The sequence below is a fragment of the Homarus americanus genome, unplaced genomic scaffold (genome assembly GCF_018991925.1).
Source record: "Homarus americanus isolate GMGI-L3 unplaced genomic scaffold, GMGI_Hamer_2.0 scaffold467, whole genome shotgun sequence".
Classification (NCBI taxonomy): Eukaryota; Metazoa; Arthropoda; class Malacostraca; order Decapoda; family Nephropidae; genus Homarus; species Homarus americanus.
Genome location: NW_024741598.1, coordinates 468499 through 495677, shown reverse-complemented (window position 1 = coordinate 495677; position 27179 = coordinate 468499). Strand labels below are relative to the sequence as shown.

Genomic DNA, 27179 nt, shown 5'->3' with positions numbered 1-27179 from the left:
CCCACCAGTGAGAGTAGCTCGCGTTCCTTTACTCAGGATGTGATTGGCTGACAGCTTCGTGTAAGAGGGGAAACACCGACTTTCATCTTCGATAATAACATAATGACGTTATTATGAATGTCAATGATTCTTTCGTATTCTCGTTAATTCAGGAATGGACCGTGTTATAGATATCTTAAATGCTTTTATAGTTAACTATAAATTCTGATCAAGAAAGAGTAAGCAACTGCTGGCAACTGCATAGGTTGGCGGACGAGAGTGGAGATGAGAGGAAAGTGTTCAGTGTTTGGGTGGCGGTGTGTCGGGGTAGAGGTGTAGCGGGAGTCTGTAAGTGACCTCACTGGACACGCGCCAAGTGCAACCACTGCCACATATACTCACAGAAGAGTTAATAATCCATAGATATTTCTTCTACTACGGTGTTCAGTATTTGTTTATGAATATTACATGAAAAATTACTCACCATATTTACGATATATTAAAGTTATGAATTTACAAGAACTATCGGAAAAGTAAAATAAGTGGAATTGTGAATAAGTTACCAGAATTACTTGTCAAGGAAAGTCACACATTTACTTAGAAAGATTAAAAAGAAAATCCCGAAGGTGTTGAAAGCCTTGAGGAACCCTTCAGGAATTGAGAAACTCCCGAAGGAATGTGTTATTAAGGTTCCGGGGAGGCCTGACCAGCCTTCAAGATGCCGACTTTCCGCACACCATTAGGCTTAAGAGTCTGGTGGAGGGAAGAGTGTGACGATAATGTGTAGAAGGTGAGTGACGCTCTCTATGTACTGTAGTAATGGTACAATAACAAGGTGATACTCTTGATCAAAAGAGTCTATGGAGTTTTTACTTGGTTGAGTGAGTGATTGTCTAGGTATTGACTCTGTACGTAGGAAAAAAGTCATAGAAAACATGTCACAAACCAAACCTAACCTAACCTAACCAAACCTAACCAAACCTAACCTAACCTAACCTAACCTAACCAAACCTAACCTAACCTAACCTAACTATATCTGGATTCTTTAATTAATGTGTCTATTTCCTATGACTTATTTCCCTTGACAAAATAGTGACTTCTTTTTACGACTTTTTCCAATGATTTTTGTTTTCCTCTGGACACCGCCTCAGCTGCTCGGAGGATTACCAGAGTAACTCATTATATAAACAAATAACAAACAGCGTGTGATAATAAATACACAAACATAATTAGCGAATACACACACACACACACACACACACACACACACACACACACACACACACACACACACACACACACACACACATAGGAAGGTACAGTATACTTTCTTTGTGTATTTTTGATATGTATAAATAACTCAAAAATATACTAAATATACTGCAACTTACTCAGTATATTAAGAAGAATAAGTTACTTAAATATACACCTAAACTAAACTACAATAAGTGAAATTTCAATATATAAAGTGTATCTAGTATCGTCTTGTATCTCACTGAGTAACCAACAAACACTACAGTCACTCGTTAGTTTATATTCTACTCGTCACTCAACTCGCCTCCTCATCTCCCAGAATCAGCGTAACAAATAACTTCTCGATCTACTGAATGTGTCTTGGTAACATATGATCTACTCAGCGATCACTTGACTGGCCTCCTCCGCCTCGTAATGTCATCTTGTACTTTGCCGTCACATCTCTCCACGTCTTTCGCCTTTCTCATTTATACCGAGGTCTTATGTATGTTTTCCTATGCTTGTTTGAGTATTTGGTGTTTCTTTGTTATCTGGTATCTGTAATCATGTTTTATAGCTGAAATTAAAGACTGATATTGGGTGAGTCAAATATTTTTTTTTATTTAGGGGAATTTAATTTTTTTTTTAATATAATTTAATTTCCCAGCTTTGATACCTGTTTCTTCATTTACCTGGATTAGCTTTGAGTAATATAGACTATTTTTGTTATTGTTTATATGGTGGATTCAGGTTAATTCTAATTATCGGTCTTTTTAGCTAAAAATTATAAAATTATATTAGATTTATATTATTTTAGTTAATTTACTCGTGTTTGATGTGTGTTGAGTCTTTTTATAAATATGTACACCTACTATTACCTAAACCACTTCAGCCTAACTTAAACAACTTAAACTTTCCCTTAAGTTCTGCTGTAAAGAGTTTTGGAGAAATGATGCCACCTTGCTACACTACACTTTTAATTTAAACTTTTCCGCTATCTTCGAGCAAACTGATGGAAGAAGTATCATTCGTATATACATATCATTATCACTTTCATTATCGCTGTCAACATCAATTTATTTCTCAATTTCCTAAGTTTAATAAATTATTCATGGTTAACGGTGTACTTAACTGAATGTACTATGTATATTTTCAGTAAATGGTTCACTATTAATGTTCAATCACTTGTATTACTTGTTTGAAACTACTCTTGAACAATTGTTAGAAGATAATGATACGTTAATTACTTCTGTTGGTGATTGGAGTAAATTGTTTTAAAGTTTGACAGTAAATATTTTAATGAAGGTTTTACATGTTAATGGGTGGAGACTACATACTATTAGTGTCGGTTTATTTGCCAGTACAATATATCACTTCGTTTAATCACATCTATCCTTCACTCTCACTTAACTTCATAAAATCTCACAACATCAATTTAATCAACAACTTTTCACTATAAGAACCAACCGAGAGTTAATGAACTTACATGTCTTAACACTGAGGTAATTTACGTTGCTAAAACCAAGATACATTTAGAGCGTCTTCATTTGGCAGCACTTGGCCAGTTCCTTCCCAAGAGGCCATTTAATTAACCAACTTATCTGGGGGTGAAAGTCTTGGGTGAGGATAGCTGCCCTGGCAACACACCCTGTGACTTAACATTTAAAAGATATATACAGGTCATATAATAGCTAAACTAAAACTAATTTCTTTGTTTTTGTTGTTATCTATATTGCTAAGACTACAGAAAACATTAATTAAAATGACAAAATAATTAATCTCCTTGGAGTAACCTTTTGGGAATATATAATTGTTAAATAGATAAACGTTTGATACAGACTGCAACAGTGATATAGTGTCCAAGAGTACGTATGATCCCTCGTATTGTCCCGTTTGTTTCTGTCACTGGTGAGTCGTGTTGAGTAAGGTACATGTTAACTCATCTTCTGAGAGTTATTGTTCACCTGTTTTGTCTTCCCCTGGAGATATATTACCAGTTTTTTTATCGTAATACTTAAGTAAAATTTTTATTCTCTTTTGTACGGGGTGAAGGGTGGGTGCGGGTGGGTGGTGGTGGGTGTGGGGTGGGGTGGTGGGGTGGTGGGGTGGGTGTGGTGGGTGGGTGGGTGGTGGTGGGGTGGGTGGAGGTGGGTGGGTGGGTGAAAAGGGTGGGGTATGACGGGGATTACTCGGCTGTGATTGGTGGAAGTGACGCGTGATTTGGATAATTACATCATTGTTTCGTCACGCGGTGGCTGTTAGTAAACAATCTTCTCTATTCTATAAGCAGCTCAGGAGTTCGAGTCCAACTTGATACAAATAACTCCTCTGTCCTCGAATAGGTCAAGAGGTCAAAGGTGATATCGAATTAAAACCTTGAGTATGTTGGGTTAATCCCTGAAATATGTTGGCTTAACCCCGTGAGCACTACTGTATATCATTGAATTAAATAAAATGATTCATCGTATTGAAAGAGTCACCTAACCTAACCTAACCTAACCTAACTTTAGTTTTACTTTCGGTACATAAGGGAGAATTATGGCAGGTATAGGCGCCCCAAACAGCTTTCACCCCCCCTCCCCCCCTCTGTCTTTAAAGTTAAGTGTCCATTCACGGCTGGGTGGAGTGAGGGGGACAGTTGGTGACCTTTTTGGAAGGGTAAGGCAATGTATCCACTCTACCGTAGCACTCCATTAACAAGGACGGGTAGAGAGGGGAGGGGGGGAGGAGAGAGACAGAGACAGACAGACAGACAGACAGATAGACAGACATAAGGTAGAAACACATTAGTCAGAATAAGTCTAGCAATATGTGAGCCAAACGTGTGGTCAATTTATACACATGATGCTGTACAAAATATGAGAGATAAACTATAACAAACTTGTAATATGTTGTATCAGTTTAGGTATACAAGGACATACCAACACTATCGCCTTTATAGTGGATATCAACAAGGCCGAGAATATCAGGTTACATCCACATTACAAAATCAAGTTCCAGAAAGTTAATGATATTTTTTTTTATCCCAGTTGAGCATTGTGTCTGATGATGTTATTCTGTGCTAATTATAAGAGAACTATAAAAACTATACAAAAAATAGTTAAAATACAAAATAAAATGACAACATCTAGGGTATTATAGTTAAACTCATAACTAACATCCATAAACATAATAAACCAAAACTAAATAAAAATAAACCAAAACTATATAGAAATAAACCCAAAATATATAAAATAAACCCAAACTATATAAACATAAACCCAAAATATATAAAATAAACGCAAACTATATAAAAATAAACCCAAACTATATAAAAATAAACCCAAAATATATAAAATAAACCCAAACTATATAAAAATAAACCCAAAATATATAAAAATAAACCCAAACTATATAAAAATAAACCCATAATACACGTCTTTAAAACACAAGAATAACGATGCCCATTAGTGTTATCTTTAACAGTGTGAGTACAAGAGGGAGAACACACACACACACGGAACACACACACGGAACACACACACGGAACACACACACGGAACACACACACGGAACACACACAAGGAACACACACACATGAAGATAAAGACTGTCACCTCCTCCTTGTACTCGTGAAGGAGAAGACCAACTCCCTCTGGTATTCAACGACCCAGTTCAGGATGTTGATGACCTCGGAAATGTGTGTTGGGTCATGGTACTTTATCTTTTCTTTATTTAGTTTATTATTTTATATATTATTCATGCTAGTATGTATAATATGCATCACATACATACATACATACATACATACATACATACATACATACATACATACATGCAAGCTCCAGGTACCCAAATTACTGTGGAATTAATTAATGACAAGCACACTGGGCCGAACTCTCTATTAGTTAGGTGAATTACCATTAAACAGATCACCTACACAGTCACATGAGTTGGGTTCACGAGTAGCCAAAGGTTGACACACACACACACACACACACACACACACACACACACTGAATGTGTGTGTGTGTGTGTGTGTGTGTGTGCTGATAAGTGGTGTAGGGAAAGATATAAACAAAACACATTTATTAGGAAGGGGAGAGAGAGAGAGAGAGAGAGAGAGAGAGAGAGAGAGAGAGAGAGAGAGAGAGAGAGAGAGAGAGAGAGAGAGAGAGAGAGAGAGAGAGAGAGAGAGAGAGAGAGAGAGAGAGAGAGAGATTATAAAACTCATAATTATCTCCCACACTTCTCTCAGCCTCAAGTCTCTCAAAGGCTCAAAGGCTAAATTTTTCTCTCAACTGGCTACATAAGAACTCAACTAAGTAGCTGCCTTAAGTAACAACACAAACCTGGCAGTAGAAAGTTACTTAGACTTTATACCTAAGACTTAATGTAACCCTGAATTATGTTCTCTTAAGTGAGGAAATAAGTACAACTCTTTGAATATATCACTTATTTCACCTAATGATTAAACAATTTATTGCTAACCAAATCTAACCACGTCTAACCACGTCTAACCAAACCTAACCAAATCTAACCAAATCTAACCAAATCTAACCAAACCTAACCAAATCTAACCACATCTAACCAAACCTAACCAAATCTAACCAAACCTAACCAAATCTAACCAAACCTAACCAAACCTAACCAAACCTAACTTAACCTAATCCTCTATTTCCCTTCAGGTGAATCATCAGGTGAAATAAGCTGAGGTTTTTAATCTTCATAAATTCTCAAACACTCGAGTAAAGATGTTGGTCACTCGTGTTATGCAAGGAGTGTCGGTGGTCACTCACGAGGGACGGAGAGTGTGTGTGTGTGTGTGGTGAATGAATGGGAGGAGTAAGGGTGAGTGTCTGGTGGGAAGGGAAGGAGAGGTGGAAGAGGAGGTAATGGAACGGAATAAGAGGGGGGAAGAAGAGGTGTGAGAGAGAGAGAGAGAGAGAGAGAGAGAGAGAGAGAGAGAGAGAGAGAGAGAGAGAGAGAGAGAGCAATCCGGGTTAAAATTGCTGGGTGTTTCTAAACTCTCTCCCTGTTGAGGTAATCTTTCCACGCCTGCTTCTTTAGGTGACTGTCTTTCATGCAGGAGGAAGTTCTTTGAAAACCTCAGAGAACTCAGAAAATTAACCTAACCTAACCTAGACCTAGAATGATTGTTTAAAGTTACTGAAGACAAAAGAATTCAACAGGGGGAAAAAATAATATCCAAAAACTGAAGTCAAAATTTCACTTAAGAATTTATTTTGACTTGATAATCTTCCCTAGATATTATAATTAAGGTGAATAGTCTCCTGGAAAAATAATTATCTACCTGAAATTTGTCTTAGGAACGTAGTAAGTTAAGTTTGAATCTCATTTATATTTTAAAGGTGAAGAAGCTCCGATATTTTTTAGCATAATTTATTTTCTTACGCTCAACTCAACCAATTACGAGGATTCTTATAACTTCACTTACGAGGAATATTCATGGTGAGAACCTTTCAGAATCCGGATCTTGAACTGTTCATTATAACCCGGAAATATAATATGTAATTTAAAGTGGATATAGTTTAGAACACGGGAGGTTATATAATGATTTTACCAGAGGCTTAAATTATAAGAGAAACGGCATGAGAGAGAGAGAGAGAGAGAGAGAGAGAGAGAGTCAAGCCTCAACATTGTGTCTTTCTACTTTCGTTCTCTGACAATTAGGGACAATGTTGTATACACACACTCGACTTCTAGACAGACAGACAGACAGACAAGACACCACACCACACCACACCACACCGCACCACACCACACCACACGACACCGCACCACACCACACCACACCACACCACACCATAACTATCATGTCCTTAATAAGACTCAAATTAAAACACAAAATTGGTGAATCTCTTGACCACCGACAATAGAAAAAAAAATATTTGTTCCTATTAAATAATTTCACAATTTATATGCTGCTGACACAAGCGAATAATGTCCTTTCTTGATTACATAATGCCAACGAGTCATCAACGTGGGTTAGGTTAGGTTAGGTTAGGTTAGGAGGACACTTTAGATGATAATTATGAGGGATTGTGGTTTTGTGGTTATAGATTAATGCTTAGTTATATTTGTATTGGTATGTTTCTTGTATGCGAGTTATTACGCACATACATACACACACACACACACATACACACACACACACACATTAGGTTATGGTTGACACACGGAACCCCAAAACTGACACACTTTACCTCAAAACTGACACAACGATTTATACACGCCATTCACTACGCTACACGTTATAAATCTTCCAACATCGACTTTCTTGGTTTGTGACGAGGAGGAGAAATTCAATTTGTCTTTCCTTTATGTTAAGTTAAATGGCAGCAGCGAGACGGAATTATTAATCTGGGCTCGTATTCTTAGAGCTTCGCGTGGTAATGATTCCTCCCTCTCACCCCTCTCCCCTCTCTTTCAACTCTTCCCCTCTCACTTTCTCCTCAACTCTCCTCTCAACTCTTCTCCCCCTTCTTTCTCCCCTCCCCTTAACCCTTCCCTCTTCCCTCCCTCTCCCCTTAAGTCATCTCTCCCTCTATCCTCAAACCTTCCCTCCTCCACTCCACTGAATCCTTCCCTCCTCCCTTTCTTCTCCTCTCCTCTCAACCTTCCCACCTTTTCCCCCTCCACCCCCCTCTCACTTTCCACCCTTCCTCTCCCATCAACCTTCCCCTTCATCTCCCCTTATCCCCTCCCCTCCTCCCTCCAGCTCAATAAATCTACCGAACCTAAAAAAAAAAAAACATTGAATTTGTTGCTATTCTACATAAAATTCTCTTTCACTACAGATGTAAAATAAAAATCAACAACCACAACAACATCACGCTTCTCTTAACTCCTCCTGACATCACACGATACTAACTTTATTTACGATACCTCAGGTGTAGACAACAAGGTAAAAAATATATACTCAACTTCTTAAACTAAAGTTCCTGTTATCGTAGAAATTTTAACTTAAGTTACTAGACAATACAACGTTGGTACAGGATTCTCTTCTCTCTGTTACCATGAAAGTTTTACAGGATTTTAATCGCTGTGACATAACGTAAAGCTTATAACAGACTCGTGTATTGTATTATATATTGTATAGGTTTATCATGATGTAAATATTATAATTTTTATTGTATCAACTTAAAACTACACCTTACCCATTACGTCAGTACCATACCTACCCCATTACCCTATTCATGTGTATGTTAACTCACTACAATATTGTATTAGATTCAGCATAAACTGGACATTAATTTTAGGAACAAGAAATATCAGTGAATTCATTATGATAAATTTGAATATTAACAACAACACCACCAATAATAATAATAATAATACATAATAATATTACACAACAACGACAACAATGAATATGATGATACAAACTAAATCTCTTTCATATGGAACTAAAAAAATCTCAAACTCAAAATCTAATTAACTTTAAAGTAAACCAAATGGCAACACTAAATCAGATTCACGGATCTTTAACACCAAACAAACTTACGATACTTAAACTGACAAACTTTAATATACCAAATCCTTAATCACTCGAGTTCACTGAATTTTTCTAATGTGTGTGGATTAGAGTGCCCATTGTAACTCGAGAACAATAATGCCAATTAGTGTCATTAAATAGGGCAATTAGAGTCGGTACTGAATATACACAATGGGGAATTTTGTATAAGAATGTATAGCAATTATGTAGGTCTTGTGGGGGGGGCAGGTAGGAGGGAACAAGCAAGGACCAGGTATGAGAGGGACACAAGGACCAGGTATGAGAGGGAACAAGCAAGGACCAGGTACACAGACAGACAGAGAGATAGAGAGACAGACAGACAGAGAGACAGACAGAGACACAGAGAGACAGACAGACAGAGAGACAGGCGCTTGAGAAATAACAATTAATTTAAACAGCAAACAAACAAACTTACCTTGGAGTATTGCCAACTGAATACGGTGGCCTAGTTGTCATTTTTCTGAACTGACGACCCAAGGGACTCATGTTCGAATCCTCACTCATTAGGCGCGTCGTAAAACCATAATAAAACCAACACAGCAGAGATGGGAGTCGAGTGAACCAGACTTGGGGCGGTGACTTGTGTCTGAGGGAGTGAAGATGGTTACATGTTAGTGTCAGTGGCGGTAGTAATATTTTGGTCTGATGTGGGTTAAAGATTCATGTGTTAATAATGATAATAATAATAATAATAATAATAATAATAATAATAATAATAATAATAATGATAATAATAATAGCAACAACTACAAAAATAATAAGGATGATAACAACAATAATAGCAACAACAACAACAACAACAGTAATAATGATAACAATATTAATAGCAACAACAACAATAGCTTCTAGACACAGGGCTGAGAACACATTGATACAAACATGTTAGCTGTGTGGTGTGAGCCTTTAAGCCACAAGGATCATATAAAGCTCTCGGAGACTCCCAAAATGGGACAGTCAGAAACAGTTCTTGAATAACAACTTAAGAATGTTCACAATAACACAGTGAGTTATGACAATGTTTAGCGAGTACTACGACCAGATATTCCAGTGAGTTTAGACAATGTTCAGCGAGTACTACAACCCAGGTGAAATTAATTTGAGATATTATAAATTTAAAACCTTAAGAAAAGACTAAAAAATATTAAGACAAAATTTATTCCCTTAATATGAAACGTATTTTCATCCAATCTATTAATTAATTACAGAAGTGACCAAACAATTAAGAAAACAAATCTAACATGAACTTTTGTTAACTGATACAATGTTGCTGTAAATAATTCTTTTTAGTTTTATCAGTGGAAAATCTATTTTTTTTTTGTATCAACAGAGCTTTTTATAAATGTGATAACAATTGATATACAAACGTTAGTATTATCGCAGAATTTTCACCTTACAACTTAAAAATATATTCTTTATCAGTATTACTCTTAATTATGTTACTATATTAAATACTAACATGTCTTTATCTAATTCCAATGATATAATTCTATCTTCTAAATAAATATAGAGGAATATAAACGCTATAACGAACTATAAAAGAGTCTAATTCTTCTTCAACCCAAATAGAAAACAAATGACTATCGTTTACAGACGTGTGTGTATACTGTATATATTCTGGGAGTCTCTTGAATACAGTCATATATTTACCACGTCACGTCACGATAAAGAACCTTGACAAAATGGATTACCTCCGAGGAAATTAAGTTAAAGGAGAGTTAACATCAGCTTCAAGGACACTGGGTTAGGTTAGGTTAGGTTTTCGTTAGGTTAGTTTAGGTGAGGGTAACATCATCTTGAAATTACCAGATAAAAGGTAGGAATCCTTGAAGTACTGTGTATTTATGTTAAAGACTACTGAAGGAGAAGGAAAGACTGGCGAAGGAGGAGAAGGAAGCCTGGGGAAGGAAGAGGAAAAAAGACTATGAAGAAGTTAAGAGCGTTCAAGCTGCTGGTAGAGTGTGTGTGTAAAGTGTTGACGAGATGACAAACAAAGCGAAGACTTGGCGCTAACCAGAGTCCATGCTTCCTCCCGTGTGTATAAACTCTCTCTCTCTCTCTCTCTCTCTCTCTCTCTCTCTCTCTCTCAGTTCGGATCACGTTCATGGTAGACAGATGACCTTGTCACGTAGAAACAGTCATTACACGCTGGTCTGAAAGCCAAAGGAATGTCGAGCTTTTGAACTGGTCGAGTAATTGTTCGAACTTGTACCCATTTGAAAATATACGAGTCAAAATAGTGAATGTTTTTTTTGAGGACGAGCCATAGAGACAGAGCGACTTCTACTGTGAATGTTTTTATGTTTGAATGTTGAGGATCTAAGAGGGAGTGTTTAAGAGGGGATGTTTAAGAGAGAATGTTTAAGAAGAGGGAATGTTTAGGAAGGAATGTTTAGGTGCATGAATAACTTGCAATGGTTCCAGAGTGACTGTCGTGTTTTAGTGACAGTGGCGGGACAAAATACTGACTGACTCGGTTATGAAGAAATCTTTAAAAAGGGTAAAATTATATATCCTTTAAAGACGTGTAGTATCGCCCTCAATAGCTTCAAGTACCAAGCTGTGTCCCATGGTTCCATATTTCTCCAGGTTAGGTTAGGTTAGGTTACTTGATCTTGAAAACTCGAGGAGGAGGAGGAGGAAGAGAGAGAGAGAGAGAGAGAGTTAAATATCACCCATAAAAATGCTCTCTTGGCGTTATGAAACAGACACACACACACACACACACACACACACACACACACACACACACACACACACACACACACATAAAACAACACAGTTCCCAACGTTGTGGTATCAGACATCCAACTTTGTGAGGAAGAAAAAAAAAAAGGCTCAAAGCTAATTTCCTGAATTGGACCCAAAATTTAATACAATTCCCTCATGTTTATTTAAGGTTAGGTTAGGTTAGGTTAGGTTAGGTTAGGTTAGGTTCATGGGTCAGGATATAGGGATTAATTACTTAGTCTCTGGAAAAAAATGTGTTTCCATTACAATCTGTGGGGGAAGTAAACCTGTGTATGTGGTGGACTTTGGCAACGCTACTGGGGCCTTCTGTTATGTAAATTGTAAAACGTTGGTTTAACCTTTAGTAAACTACAACACGAAAGGATCCCAGCACTATTGTTATTAGTTACATATAAACAGAAACAAAGGAAAAGCCACCAAAACACATTGTAAGCTTCACTAAATCTTCCTAACGAGTGTGTCCAGTAGATGCTAAAAATCTTGATACTCTGAAATTAACTCCATAACTCCATCGTAGATAAGTTAATGTTATAGCGAGACTTGTGGTAGCTCCTCCCTCAAGCGGCTGTCAACTCTTCCATCCCGTGTTAACGCTTGATGATCGTCTGTCTTTACTTAGGCAAGCGGTGAATTGTTTGTTGGGAGGGAGGGAGGGAGAGGTTAGGTGTTAGGTAGGTAGACAAATAGCCAGACAGACAGGTAAATTTTTCTTTTATAATGCACCCTCCTCCCCCCTCCTCCCCCAAGAAGTGTTTCAGGAAATATTTATTTTAAATGTTTTCGAACCGTAAAAAAAAAAAATCCAGTTTTCAAATTGGCAAAAAGGTTTTCTCACTGTGTTCATTCTACCGTGTTCATTGATTGTTCTTCCAGTGGTGTGTTTTTGTTCGTGTCTCAGCCTTTGTGAACAAGAACAAAAAAGTTTCAGTATTTCAACATATAAATTGGAAAAAAAAGGAATACACACACACACACACAAACACACAAACACACACAGGTTTTTCTGTTTTTCAGCTGTATGTGAGAAAAGCTCCACCACCACCACCACTCTCTCTCTCTCTCTCTCTCTCTCTCTCTCTCTCTCTCTCGCCACGTCTACACATATATTTTCCCTCGTAAACTTGTTAAAAGCAGTTATCGTGTCTCCCCCTATAGCAACACAGTTAGCAGCAGGAAACATTGTAAACGTAGTCAACTTTCGGCTTCACCCTGACGGAATACGAAATGTTTTGGTCAACCATAAAATTCTGTCTCTCTCTTGGACAGTGAAAAAACTTTGAAAGATAGACAGAGAGAGAGGGGGGAGGGGAGAAGAGAAAGAGGAGGGGAGAAGAGGAAAGGGGAAAGAGAGAGAGAGAGAGAGAGAGAGAGAGAGAGAGAGAGAGAGAGAGAGAGTATATCTGTATGTAAGTATGTATGTGTATATACAGTTTATGAGTATATGCGTATGATTGAGAGCAACTTATTTGTATTTCCTAATAAAGTGTATTTACAAGAAGCATCAAGCATAAGTTACCATTAAAACAACATTTATTATTATATACCTGTATTTCACCTCACCTGACTCACCTGAGACTATCACATTAAGCACAAAGTTTAATGACCAGAAAGAAAAAACTTGTATAACTCTCGATTTATCACCATAAGATTTTTTGTTTATAAAATGAGGTAATGTACCGTAATGTGTGGCTCTCAAGCAAAGTTTATTATATTTTAAATGGCTCATAAAAGTCTTTGATGGGCAAATGAAACTACTTTTACTTTTACGAGGAAATTTTTCGCCAGGGTAAAAAATAATATATTAAGACAGTGTAGCGATATAGTGATTAGATTTTAATAAGTTTTTGAAGATTTAACGAGACAAGACCCATAATTAAGGGCTTTTGATGAATAACAATATAATCTGGTTTACACTTACGAGTTATAATTTTTTTTCCTTTAATTAACTCTAAATTCAGCCATACAAAGTCATTATGATAATTGGTCTTTGTGGTGGTGATTACCGTGTTGTGAAACCATATGTCTACAAGGTTTAAGATATAGGCTCTATTTAACCATGATCTGTCTACAAGGTTTAAGGTATAGGCTATGTTAAACCAGTATATGTCTACAAGGTTTAAGGTATAGGCTATGTTAAACCAGTATATGTCTACAAGGTTTAAAGTGACTATCTGTTTACACTCCACTACACCAGAACACAGAGCCACCATCTACATCCAGTCATACTAATCCACCACTTGCTTTATATCAACTGTCCACTGACGCGAATAGTTCTTAATGCTTATCCTGACAAGATTGTTCAGTAATAACAAAACAATACTATAATGTACAGTTGGGGACATTTCCGACTGGTACACTCTGCTTTGTTAATCCACCTTCTCCGTGAGGTGTGAGTGAACCCTGCTAGGTACACACAGTAACCTGGGACCCCAAGGTTTTAAAGCAACTTGATATAATTCGACTCATTACGTGCTCCGCCGCCGGCAACGTTTGCATAGATTAATTGATGTAGTATGGACGTCTTTTCACTCCTCTAACGTGGCGTGTATAATACCTGTCTTGTAGTGTATAATGCAAGGCTGAAACAATAGCTTGGATGGTTACACAGCATAAATCTGCCACTTTATTTCACTGTTATGAATCTGAATTGTCTATCTATCTATCTATCTAACTATCCATCCAACCATCCACCTGTAGTATATGTTGGCTACATCATTTGCCAGGAACACTCACTGCCAGACAACTGGGTCGACACTCCGTGTGCTCAAGGCTCCACATCGAACCCCCCAAAAGGTTAATGTTCCTTTTGTTATTTAACTTTTTTCCAAACATAATTTAGTTTACTATGTGATGTTCCTTAATTTGGTTGTCTACATAATCTAATTAATATATCTAATTTGTAAGAGAATTAAAGCCATCTCTGGAGTTGTGACGCTGATCAGGTGGACGGTGAGAGGGAAGCAAGACTCATCTCAATGGAGGCTCTTTAGGGACAAGGTAGATACAGCATAATAAAGGTTTTCACATCCCGACTACAGTATACAGTTAGGAAGCCATTCTATAGCTGGGTGGACCTCACTCAGTGGCAGGCAGTGAGAAACATATATTTCCCTGTTAGAAACTTGTTTATATTTCTATCACACAGTTTATTATACGTATATATTGTTTAAGAATAAGTTATCCAAGTATATATAATATTCTAGGAACAGAATCATCGACCAGTAAATATTTCACATCAGAATTTTACATTAGTCGTTCAAACCCCAGAGATTTGCTTTGGTATGTATCAGTTTGTTCAGTCAGTAAACATCAAAACATTTATGTGTCATCAATCTTACTCCCGGGAATACCAACACTAGTTACGAGGCTTTACGTTATGTATTGAATTACTGTTTTATCCTTCGTTAAATTATTCGTTTTACAAGTGTATTCCTCTTCTAAGTAAATAAGTATGCCTTATTTATTTCCTTATTTTCCAGGAAGATACGAGCGACTAAGAAATAAACATACATTACACTAAGAATTAACACTATCAACACTGAAGGGCTTATAGCTACACCATCACAACACCATCACAACACCATCATTACACTAAGAATTAACACTATCAACACTGAAGGGCTTATAGCTACACCATCACAACACCATCACAACACCATCATTACACAAAGAATTAACACTATCAACACTGAAGGGCTTATAGCTACACCATCACAACACCATCACAACATCATCACAACACCATCACAACACCATCACTACACTTAACACACCCAGGTCTCACAACACACCATTCTCCCTATGTTATCTGATACACAACAGCAATCAATCCTTCTACATCAAGTAAAGATCTTCTCTGCTCTCTCCTACATCTCAGTACATGTCTTCTCACTTCAGTTGACATGATATCACTTCTGGCACCTCACTCTTCGTCTCTTCACTCATATTTACGCAGGAACAGATCGCTAAGTCATGCAGTATTGATTTCGTGGAGGTTTTCTCTCAGTTTGTATTACGTCTCTGGGGTTCTTAATCCCTTATGTACAGTCCTTCTCTAATCTCTCTTTGTTCGCCTCTCAAGTCTTGTAATTTTCTTAATATTATCAGCTATTGTATTATTTGTGTGAGCTGTGTGTGTGTGTGTGTGTGTGTGTGTGTGTGTGTGTGTGTGTGTGTGTGTGTGTCACCTGAATATTCGCCCTCCAGTTTATCTCATCTGAAGATTATTTATTTTAATACTACCTGGGGGTTAGGTTAGGTTAGGTTAGGTTAGGTTAGTTTAGGTTAATTTTTAGGTAAAATAAGCTGGGGAGGGCTTATCTTCAGGTGATCCACGAAAGTTTCATAGAGGAAAGAATAAATGACATAGAGATCATTATTTCAGGCTCTTACATGTTTTTATAACACTACTGTCTCTTCTATTTCGCCAAGTAAGGCTCTGTCTTACGTCAAACACTATCAAGGTGTCGTCAGCCTCGGCAAGGGTAGATTACCATGATGGAAGGATCTGATAATGATGTTTGGTTGTTCTCAGACACACACACACACACACACTACAGTCCTAAGGCTACCCAATGTATATATACAATGTTGATGCATCACAAACACAACAACCATATCCTTCACTGGCAAATTGTACCTATAACTTATATATAAATCACTAATATAATCAATAAACTGACCATACAGAGAACCACACTAAAAAATATGAACTTAATTAAGGGCTGAACACTCAGGAGCTCCCAGCAACCCAATCACTGTGATGAGTGCCAGTGAGAGCGTCAGTGGGTGCCTCATGGACCTGATTCCCATTAATTACGACATAATCCCTTAGAAATTTGTCACTATTCCGATCAAAAGTTTTACGTCGTATCTTATGGGAACTTTTCTGATCTCAAATTCCTTTACGTTAGAAGTTTATCTTAAAAAAACCTACTAGTATATAGATAGTGGCTAATTAACCTGTACTCTAGGGAATTACCTGAACCCCAGCAGGTATTTACGGCACACTTGAAGGAGAATTTACTACTGGTCTGAGAGAATGATGACAGGCGCCCTTCCACACCTGTGTTATTGCTAATTAATTTTTGAAAGGGACAGGTAATTATTGATTAGGAAAGGAAGGGAGAGGAACATAAAATCAGAGGACGAATAATGGAGTGAGGAAAACAGGCAATAAAGGGTGTGGAAGAGGGAGGGAGATGAAGAGAAATGAGATGATGAAAGAAGGAGGGAGAGAGAGAGAGAGAAAGAGGATTAAGGATTGGGAGAGAGAGAAGAAGGGTGAAATGAGGGAGAAAAACAGAGTGAAAGAGGAAGAGAGAGAAAGGGGATAAAAGGAGGGAGAGAAACAGGATAAAGGAGGAAAGGATTAAAATAGAATAACAGAATTTTAGAAGGTAAAAGAGGGAGGGGAACAAAGAGGGGCAATGAGGGGAAAGAAGAAAATAAGGAAGAGAAAGAGAGACAATAAGAAGGTGGGGGGGAGAGGAACAGCCAACGAGCGGGTGAAGAAGGGAAGAAGAGAGAGAGAGAGAGAGAGAGAGAGAGAGACGAGACAACAAAGGAGTAAGGAACAAAAGGAGGATAAAAATGAAGATAAACTGTTTTAAAGGGGAGAATATGGAGGGAAAAAGAAGGTAAGTGAAGAAAGAGAAGGAGGAAGGTGAGAGATAAGATGCAAAATAACAACAAAAAATCAATAGAACTAGCAGTGAGCATTGCATTAAGTTGAAGAAGTAGTAGTAGCAGTAAGTAGAAACAGTAGTAGTAAACAGTAGCAATAGCAGTAAATAGTAGCAGTAAGCAGTAACAGTAAGTAGAAGCAGTAGCAGTAGGCAATAGCAGTAAGTAGTAGCAGTAGTGGTAAGCAATAGCGCAGTAAGCAGAAGTAGTAAGCAGTACAAGTAATCCAGTAGGCAGTAAGAAGTAGCAGTAAACAGTAACAGTAAGCAGTAGAAAATAAGCAAAAGCAGTAAGCAGAAAAAAAACAACATCCTACAATTCACAACTTTACAATGACTGGATTCACGATATATAGAATAATGTTCATCTAACAATATAAACAATGGTAATGCGATGTCGAATAAGGCTTCAGTTACCAATGGATCGACTACAATGTTTTAGCGTAATATTGTATGTAATATCGGTCATGAAACGAAGATGGTGTGGTTTAGGAGCCACACCCTTACTCACATCCTCTTTCTTTCTTTCTTTCTCTCCCATAATCCTTCACTCATTGCATCTTCCTCCTTTTATTCCCATTTACTCCAAACCCTACCTCCGTTCATTCCTTTCTTCTTTATCATGCATTTTTTTTCTTTCCGTGGCCAATAAGCGTAAAATATAGACACCATCCATCGTTCCCAAAAATTTCCTGCACTTTATTTCTCTCATGGGAAAGTATGTGATCCACTCAGCCTTGTCGTGTAATAAACTCACTCTACCTCCCCTTCCCCCTTCTCTCTCACCCCCCTTCTCTCACCCTTCTCTCACCCTTCTCTCACCCCTTCTCTCACTCCGCTATACGTAATAGTTTTAACACTTTCAATATCCCGGCAGCTTTACTCATCTGCGACTGTAATTGTTGTATTCACTCTTCATAGCTTTTGCCTTTGTTACAGTCGGACAGTTACTGTATTCCCATTCCATCCACGGGTGTATTCTCTCTCTCTCTCTCTCTCTCTCTCTCTCTCTCTCTCATATATAGTGCGTCATCCTCCCCTTTCATCATCTTTCCAATTGCTCGTTTCCTCTGGCATTATTCTTCCCCCTCTTATCCTCTTCTCTTCCTTCTCTTACCCTCCTCTTCCTCTTGTCCCTCTCCTCCATCTTTTCCTTCCTCTTCTCCCTCTTCCCTCATCCTCTTCTTCCCCCCTCCTCTCCTCTTGCCACCTTCTCCTCCCTCTCCCCCCCTATTCCTCCTCTTTTCCTCCTCCTCCCTCTCCTCCTCCTCCTCCTCCTCCTCCTTCTTCCCCCTCCTTCTCTTCCCTCATCCTCTTCTTCCCCTCCCTCCTCATCTTCTTCTCCCCCCTCCTCCCCCTCTTCCCCCTCCATCCCCCTTCTTCTCCACCCTCCCCCTTGACACTCTCCATCAACTACAGCCCCTTATATACACCACTTGGTTATGGGACAGATGGTAGTACTATTGAGGGTCAGGACTAAGGGCTGCCACCCCCTCGTCCACAGTGATAAATTTGCAGGCTATTCTTTTTTGTTTTTTGTTTTTCATGGGTTGGTTAGGTTAGGTTAGGTTAGGTTAGGTTGGGTTGGGTTGGGTTGGGTAAGGTACATCTTATTTGAAGAAGGTTTTAAGACCCATTGTTCCTTTAGTGTTCGGTGGAGTTGGTTTATTTGGATATCCATCATCACAACGTTACCCGAGCAATAACAACAATAACAACAACATAAAAAAATAAGTTTCATATAATTATAATCGAAAACAAGTACAAAATATAGAACAATTATTCCAGGTAATTACAAATCCAATTATGAAACAAAAATACTAATTACAGAACTCCCTCGTGTTTTAGTGGGCTAATTAATTATCTAATCTGTTAAAAGTAAAAAATAATACCAGAATGATTTTCGAAAATAATAAACGAATAGTTATTTTTCAACACAATGTACACAGTCAATAGACACCCAACATAAAGGTGTTTTTTTCTGACACTAAATTATGTACTTATGTGTGTATGAATGTTTTGTATGAATCTCATGTGAATGTATGTGTGTTTTGGTGTATGTGTATGAGTGTGTATGTGGGCTTGTGGGTTTATAAATTTGTGATTATCTATGTATGTATATAGATATTTTTTTAATATTTATGTATGTGTGTGAGTGTGTGCGATTGTGCTTACATTTGTTATGAGTGTGTGTGTGTGTGTGTGTGTGTGTGTGTGTGTGCGATTGTGCTTACATTTGTTATGTGTGTGTGTGTGTGTGTGTGTGTGTGTGTGTGTGTGTGTGCGATTGTGCGCGCGCGCGCTTATTATAAGTTGCTGTCTTGATAAATTTAAAAATAACACCGTTTGACTTTGGTAGTTACATTAATTGATAACCTTTACACTGAGGTCAGATACCTGTAGAAGGTGTCGGTATGGGACCAACACTTTCCGCTCCTTACTTTCCTCCAACGAACTTTTCTTATATAAAAAAAAGTTAGTTATAAAGTTACGCAGTTTCTTTTACATCCCGTTTTCTTTCGTTTGTATGGAGGCGCTGGATTTATGCTTTCAAATGACCAGTAATGAGTAGAAAAATTCGTCAGATATATTAACTTACGCAAACACGAATGTCATCAACGAAATTGAAGAAAATCACGAAATTTCGAAAATTTTATTTATTCTGATTTTTTTTAGATTAAATACTTATATAACTACTTTGTTACAGAATGTCTGTCCAAGTTTAAACTTTTTAATAGGATTTTAGTTAAGTTCTTAAGTAGTAAAATCTCTCTGCTTCCTCTTGCGAGTCAAAGATCCCCAAAGAAGTTCACTATATTAAATTCTATTTCATAGGAGACTTAAAAAAATTGCAATACACAGGAACTGGGATAAAAATCAAGCAATAATTTGTTTTAGGAAGAAGAGAGATATTTTAAACAGTGTAAAGTAGTTAAGTTTTACGACGCTAACGACTGTATAACTGACAAACAAAACTAGGAGGTGATTGGATATAAAGGCCATACGTGGTTAATACTCGTTAAATTCAGAAAAAAATCGTCCTTCACCCAGCAATAACATTGACCACTGGCAGGAGAAATGTTCCATGACTGCCCGGGGACTTGGGTAATACGGAGTTGGCACTGTAATAACTGTGTCGGCGCCCTGTGACTGTCACCCCATGTCGACAGCTAGTTTAATATACCGGTAGTGGCTGTAACACGACAAGGCGAAGTGGAAACGTCTATCACTCTGGTGGTTCACGCCTCCGGGACCCAGAAGCGGTATTGTCGGCGGGGAACGGTCGATCAGGTGGCAGGGCTCAGTATGGCTCTCCCACCCTACTCCTCCCCCACACACACACACCGGCTGTACTCGTAATATCTAGCTAAAGTAATATGTAGATTGGGTAAGACGGCGTTTCCAACATGTGGTATCAAAAAGCTCACAATCTCAAATGTCTGTTGTGTGTGTGTGTGTGTGTGTGTGTGTGTGTGTGATGGTGAAGAGTCGTAGGTATATGATGATGGTGTCGCGTGATGGGTGAGGCAGATGTTGATAGACGCCTGGCTAAAATTATCAAGTTATGGCAGGAGGCCAGACTTAACCGCCTCACTGATCTCAACCGCCTCACTGGTCTCAACCGCCTCACTGGTCTCAACCGCCTCACTGGTCTCACAAATATCAAAGATTCTCCGCTACACTCGACACACTCTTCTGATGTTCCAAAGATCATTTAATATATGTATTTTTTCATATACATTACTATTTTTTATTATAACAGAATAAATAACTGATCCACAAAGGACAGTAATTAAAACATATAACCAACACTTGCTTTCTTTTACTCTACAATACGTTCAGATTCATAACTATTCCTCAGAAAGTTAGAATAAGACTCCTAGACATAAATGATCCAAGTCTCACATAAATTGAAAGAAAATACTGAGGTAGTAACACTGTACTTACCGACCTACCTACTTACCTACCTACCTGCCTGCCTGCCTGCCTGCCTGCCAACCTACCTACCTACCAGTTGTCGACATATGAACCTCCTCCCCCCACCCTTCCTCGTCCAATATTTCCACACGTCTTTATTGTTTCCATAACCTCTCCATACTCAGTCTCCCTCCCTCCAATACTCTCCGTCAATTTCCTCCCCCCGGGCGACCTTCCTCAACGTCGCCAGCTGCTGCTCATGATGGTATTACAATATGCTGCCCACCCCTACCAAGTCTGACTCGATGGCGGGATAGTATATTCATTTTTTAGCGCACGCACACACACACACACACACACTCACACACACACACACACACACACACACACACACACACACACACACTATATAGGTTGCCTCGAAAGTTATAACAAGTAAATCAGAACTATTTTTCGGTATTTAATTTAATGTTTGAATTGTATGACAGTGAATCCAATACACTTAACTGTTCACTAAAACAAAATTGATTAATCATTAGTCAAAATCTGATTCTCAATAGTAAAAGTAAACCAGTTGACGGTGAACGTTCGAAGTGTATCATAAACTGGACAAAAAAGTTCACCAAAGTTCAGTCAAATTTATGTCAGAGATTTGTTTAATTTATGTAAGTCACTGTCATGGCATTTGCTTATTTGATGAACAGATGAACAGTGTAACATAAAGATGAAGCATTGGTTCAACTCGACCTGTTATATGAACACCGAGAAAAGTTCACTCACTCCCATAATGAAGCAGTACCGACCCCCCAATGAGATCAAACAACACAGCACCAAGATGAGTCAGGATAAGCCATCAGTTCGAAGACCCATTCCCGTGACTCAGTTTTACTACGAGGAGTCAACAGTGCACTGAATCCACACTGTCTCTAAATGTTTCGTCTAAATGGTTTTGAGCCAAGAAATGTGACGTAGCATTTCCTGAGTTAGTGTCGACTGTGCTGGTCATGTTTATCTTGCGTCTATAAACCAACACTTGCCTCGGAGACTCTTACATTACAGTGGCTAGACGTCTGTACAGAGAGAGATAAGATTAGTCTGTTTATTCCAGTGTGTGTGTGTGTGTGTATAAATTTCATAACACGTTTTCTCAATTTCACAGTATAATAACGCCATGACTGTAAAGTAAATATATAACTTGATAAAATAACTTAAGACTAACAATTATATTCAAATAAATATAAAATCAATTAGTTGTCGACATTAGAGAATATATTTAAAGTGTTGAGAAAGAATCGTCCACGTAAATATTCTCTCAGGGTGCTGGAAGTTATATTGAAGTCGTAATATAAATTCACTCGACCTAAATACTGCTCATTCGACTCTCCTTTTGCCAAACTTCTTCGCCATATCCACTAGTTCTTGCCTTCTGACCCTCCCTGACACTACCAGACACCCGTGATCTGTTCCTTCCTGACTCCAACAGACATTCACCTCCTGAGCCTCTCTGACTCCCCCCCAGACATCCGTGACCCAATCCTCCCTTACACTCCCTGACACCCACCACCTGATCCTCCCTAACACTACCAGATACCCACCACCCTGATCCTCCCTAACACTACCAGACACCCACCAACCTGATCCTCCCTGACACTACCAGACACCCACCAACCTGATCCTCCCTAACACTACCAGACACCCACCACCTGATCCTCCCTAACACTACCAGATACCCACCACCTAATCCCCCTCCCACCCTACAGGTTATAAACAGTAATATATACACGAGTCTATGCATAATATTAATATTTTACACACAAACAAATACAAACAAACACAAGCTTGACTATAACCTCGTGTTCATGAATATTAATACCTCCTCCACAATCCCGATCACCTCAACAAAAAATTCCAATACAACTTTTTTATTTATTTTTTTAACCTTTCGATTTTATTATCAATATTAAATTCAATGGTTTTAGCCGCTAGCTCTTAATGTCATGGTATGGTGGTATGGTTAGCGTGAAATAATTTAAGGCATTTTAAAACTCATTCTGGATAATAATTCGTTCATGTAGTAATATTATTTGAATAATCGTACAGTCCCTAGTAATGGTTTTTGTTAATTAATTCAAGTTTAATCAGTACTGACCAGGTAACTGTATTGGTCTAAACTAAATGTAGAAAAGTTTGAAAAACTAAAAAAAACTAATTACCTGTTTATTACCTGTAAATCTATTATAATACTACTATTAATTAAAGCTTTGAGGATGATTCATATAACTCGTAATATTTTCCAATAAAGTTCTGATGATATGAAATAGACAGAATTAAAATAAAAGTATCTATATTAAAGAAAAATAAACATACACATATGCCACTGTGTGTGTGTGTGTGTGTGTGTGTGTGTGTGTGTGTGTGTGTGTGTGTGTGTAAATATTAAATAGCATTCCTGCGTCTTATTCACTTTCACAGTTTAATTTCTAACCCGTAAAGATGAAACCCTTAAGGAACCGGAAACCTTTACTCTTGAAGCGGTGGCTGCCAGAGATGTAAACCTCGTGAGGGTTCCGCACCAAGTTATGTAATGGTCAACACAACACCTGAGGTACACTAATCCTGCCTCCTTATAGCAATTGTTTCCTTCACTGCTGCCTTTATTATTACACTCACTGTTATTATTATTATTACTATTATTATTATTATTATTATTATTATTATTATTATTAGTAGTAGTAGTAGTAGTAGTAGTAGTAGTAGATGTGCTTTAGTGAGATAATTATTTGCGCCGTAACCGACTGTTTAAACATTTATCAAGGACTTGTATCTAGATATGTGTGGTGGAGTTTACCCTTGGGGACGATGATTTAACCCTTTGAGGATGATGTTTTAACCCTTCGAAGACGATGGCTTAACCCTTCGAGAACGATGTTTTAACCCTTCGAAGACGATGGTTTAACCATTTGAGGATGATGTTTTAACCCTTCGAGAACGATGTTTTAACCCTTCGAGAACGATGTTTTAACACTTTGAGGACGATGATTTAACCATCTAGGTCATAATAGTATGTGAGATGCATCAGGTATCAAAACTTGGCTGCAGTATGAGGGACTAAGATTACAGGTGAAATTAATGGTATCTACATCAAACTCTACTTCACTGAGGTTAATGATCACGTTGACAGGTAGGTAGTCTCACATCCATCGTGTATCTGGTAAGGGAAACATGGTACCTCACCTTTAAGACTATATACCAAGTTAAGTTCTGGAAGTCTGTGCCGGCCAGGGAGTTTCTATTTGATAAAGGACATGACGGGTGGACATCATTTATTCATTTGTATTTCATTCTAGTCGGTTTATCCACCAACAACTTCGACTGGGCGGCGCGGAGAGACAAATAGAGTGTATTGCACTATATCTGATCGACTGCTCGCCACGGACAGCTAAACTACTCGCCACGGACAGCTATACTGCTCGCCACGGACAGCTACACTACTCGCCACGGACAGCTACACTACTCGCCACGGACAGCTACACTACTCGCCACGGACCACAAAACAGGTCATCACGGACTAAACCAAAGTGATATCTGTTGCTTAACTTCCACTTGGCGACTCTAGAGAGAATCTTTACCCCGATGTGTATCAATTCAAGTCATTCTGTTGAAAGATAAGTTCCTTAGATATCCACCCAACCACCTGAACACAAGAGGACATCAACTCATACGAGAACATGTTACCGATGACCGACTTACTGTAACTGTCTGGTAGCGAAGATGACAAATATCCCCTATCATTCCTTCAGAAGGTTTAAAAATCTGACAATGATAACGAGATATCCCAATGGCTTTAAACACCATTACCCCATTAGAGAAACAGCCCTACCTTCACCTTGCTTGAGAACGAATCAACTATTGATATTGAAACAGTTTATTTAGCTAGGAAAATACAGATACAGAGTGGATAATGATGGCTATATTGTCATGGGTGAGCCAATTGAGAGCCTGAGCCTTTTCAAGCTGTCACCTACGCCCTATAGTCACCCCTTCCTTCAGTAACGTAGCTACCTTACCAACCACTCGTTCAGCACCTCCCCCGTCAGATCGCGAGGTCCCTCAGAGATTGACACACCCCCGTGACCTTTCGGGCTGAGTAAACATTAATGAGCAAGAGGTGAGGCGAAGGAGGAGGAGGGAAAAGCTGGATTATTTTGTATATACCATTTTCCTTTTTCCTTTCTATTACTTTTCTTCACAATGGAGAGAAAAAGAGAAAGAAAGAAGGAGAGAAAGAAAGAAAGAAACAAACAAAGAGAAAAAGAAAGAAAGAGAAAAAAGAAAGAAAAAGAAGAAAGAAAGAAAGAGAGAAAAAGAAAAATAGAAAAAGAAGAAAGAAAGAAAGAAAGAAAAAAGGAAAGAACTAGAGAGAGAGAAATTGTTGATGAAAAAAAGGAATAGTCTACCATCCAGGCCACAGCCACAAACAACCTAACAAAGAACTGTGGAAAATTGACAACACAGTAACACACCTCGACATGTTGCGGGGATATGTGTTTTTTTTTAATATTTTAACCTTTTATTTACTATCTTAAAGTTGGTCCTATCACGTGATGCCGAGTACAAATACAAAGGTACTGGAACAAAGAGAAAGGTACTGGAACAAAGACAAAGGTACTGGAACAAAGAGAAAGGTACTGGAACAAAGAGAAAGGTACTGGAACAAAGACAAAGGTACTGGAACAAAGGCTGGAACAAAGACAACGATACTGGAACAAAGACAAAGGTACTGGAACAAAGAGAAAGGTACTGAAACAAAGACAAACAAAGAGAAAGGTACTGGAACAAAGAGAATGGTACTGGAACAAAGACGAAGAGAAAGGTACTACTGGAACAAAGGCAACAAAGGAAAGGTACTGGAACAAAGGCACAGGTACTGGAACAAAGGCACAGGTATTGGAACAAAGACAAAGGTACTGGAACAAAGACAACGACACTGGAACAAAGAGAATGGTACTGGCACGAAGAGAAAGGTACTGGAACAAAGGCACAGGTACTGGAACAAAGGCACAGGTACTGGAACAAAGGCACAGGTACTGGAACAAAGGCACAGGTACAAGAACAAAGGCACAGGTACTGGAACAAAGACAAAGGTACTGGAGAGAACGATGAAATAGCCAACAGTATCCAGCCATAAGAACGGCACTCTCGTAATGTTGGTATTTCATTTCAAGAAGGAAACTGCGCCTGTAATCTGGTCTACATTGAGGAGAACTGCGCCCGTAAGTTAGTCTACATTGATGAGAACTGCGCCTGTAACTTAGTTGATGATACAGAATACTACAGCAAGTTACTTCAAGACGGTGGCAGTTCTGACAGCAGTGGAGAAGAGAAGACAAATGGTAGCGAGATAGAAGGTCATCTGAGTTATCAAGACCTAAAGTAGCACTGCTCTAACTGGTGTGTGTGTGTGTGTGTGTGTGTCTGTGTGTGTGTGTGTCTGTGTGTGTGTGTGTGTGTGTGTGTGTGTGTGTGTGTGTGTGTGTGTGTGTGTGTGTGTGTGTGTGTGTGTGTGTGTCTGTGTGTCTGTGTGTGTGTGTGTGTGAAGAAGTGATGAATGTCTGCTGTCCTGCCTTGAGAACATGTCGACTCCCAGCTGGTGTCCATCTGCAACAATGGTGCCTAAGTCTTTCGTTATATAAAGAATTAATTTTCATATACCAATTAAGACAATTTTAACCCCTTGTGTATGGTGTGTGTGTGTCTCTATGTGGTGAATAATATCATCTACTGTTGGCCAAATTAACTATTAAAGGTTCCCAGATGTTTAGATAATGATTGAACTTTGACCCAGCGGATATAGTTCCAAACCATGAAATATATCTTCTACTTAATATAGCCAAGTTATTTTTTAACTCTATTACCACTGATACTTTCCCAAATCTAAATATTTTTCTCATAAGTAATAAATTCATGTTAACAAAAATCAATCAGGTTATTGTATTTTTCACACGAATGATTAATCTATTGGGAAAATATTTTAGACAATTGTTTCAAAATATCACACACACACACACACACACACACACACACACACACACAATATT

At 38.3% G+C, this 27179-nt stretch overlaps 1 protein-coding gene across 2 annotated transcripts in view; it reads left to right on the top strand.

The window, feature by feature from the left end:
• Window positions 1-296: 296 nt before the first annotated feature.
• The window catches only part of LOC121875989, a 66136-nt gene continuing 39253 nt past the window's right edge, over window positions 297-27179 (top strand). For both annotated transcript variants that reach the window (XM_042380833.1, XM_042380834.1), the window contains exon 1: window positions 297-769. The gene's annotated coding sequence lies outside the window, so the exon portion shown is untranslated. The remainder of the gene's footprint in view (window positions 770-27179) is intronic.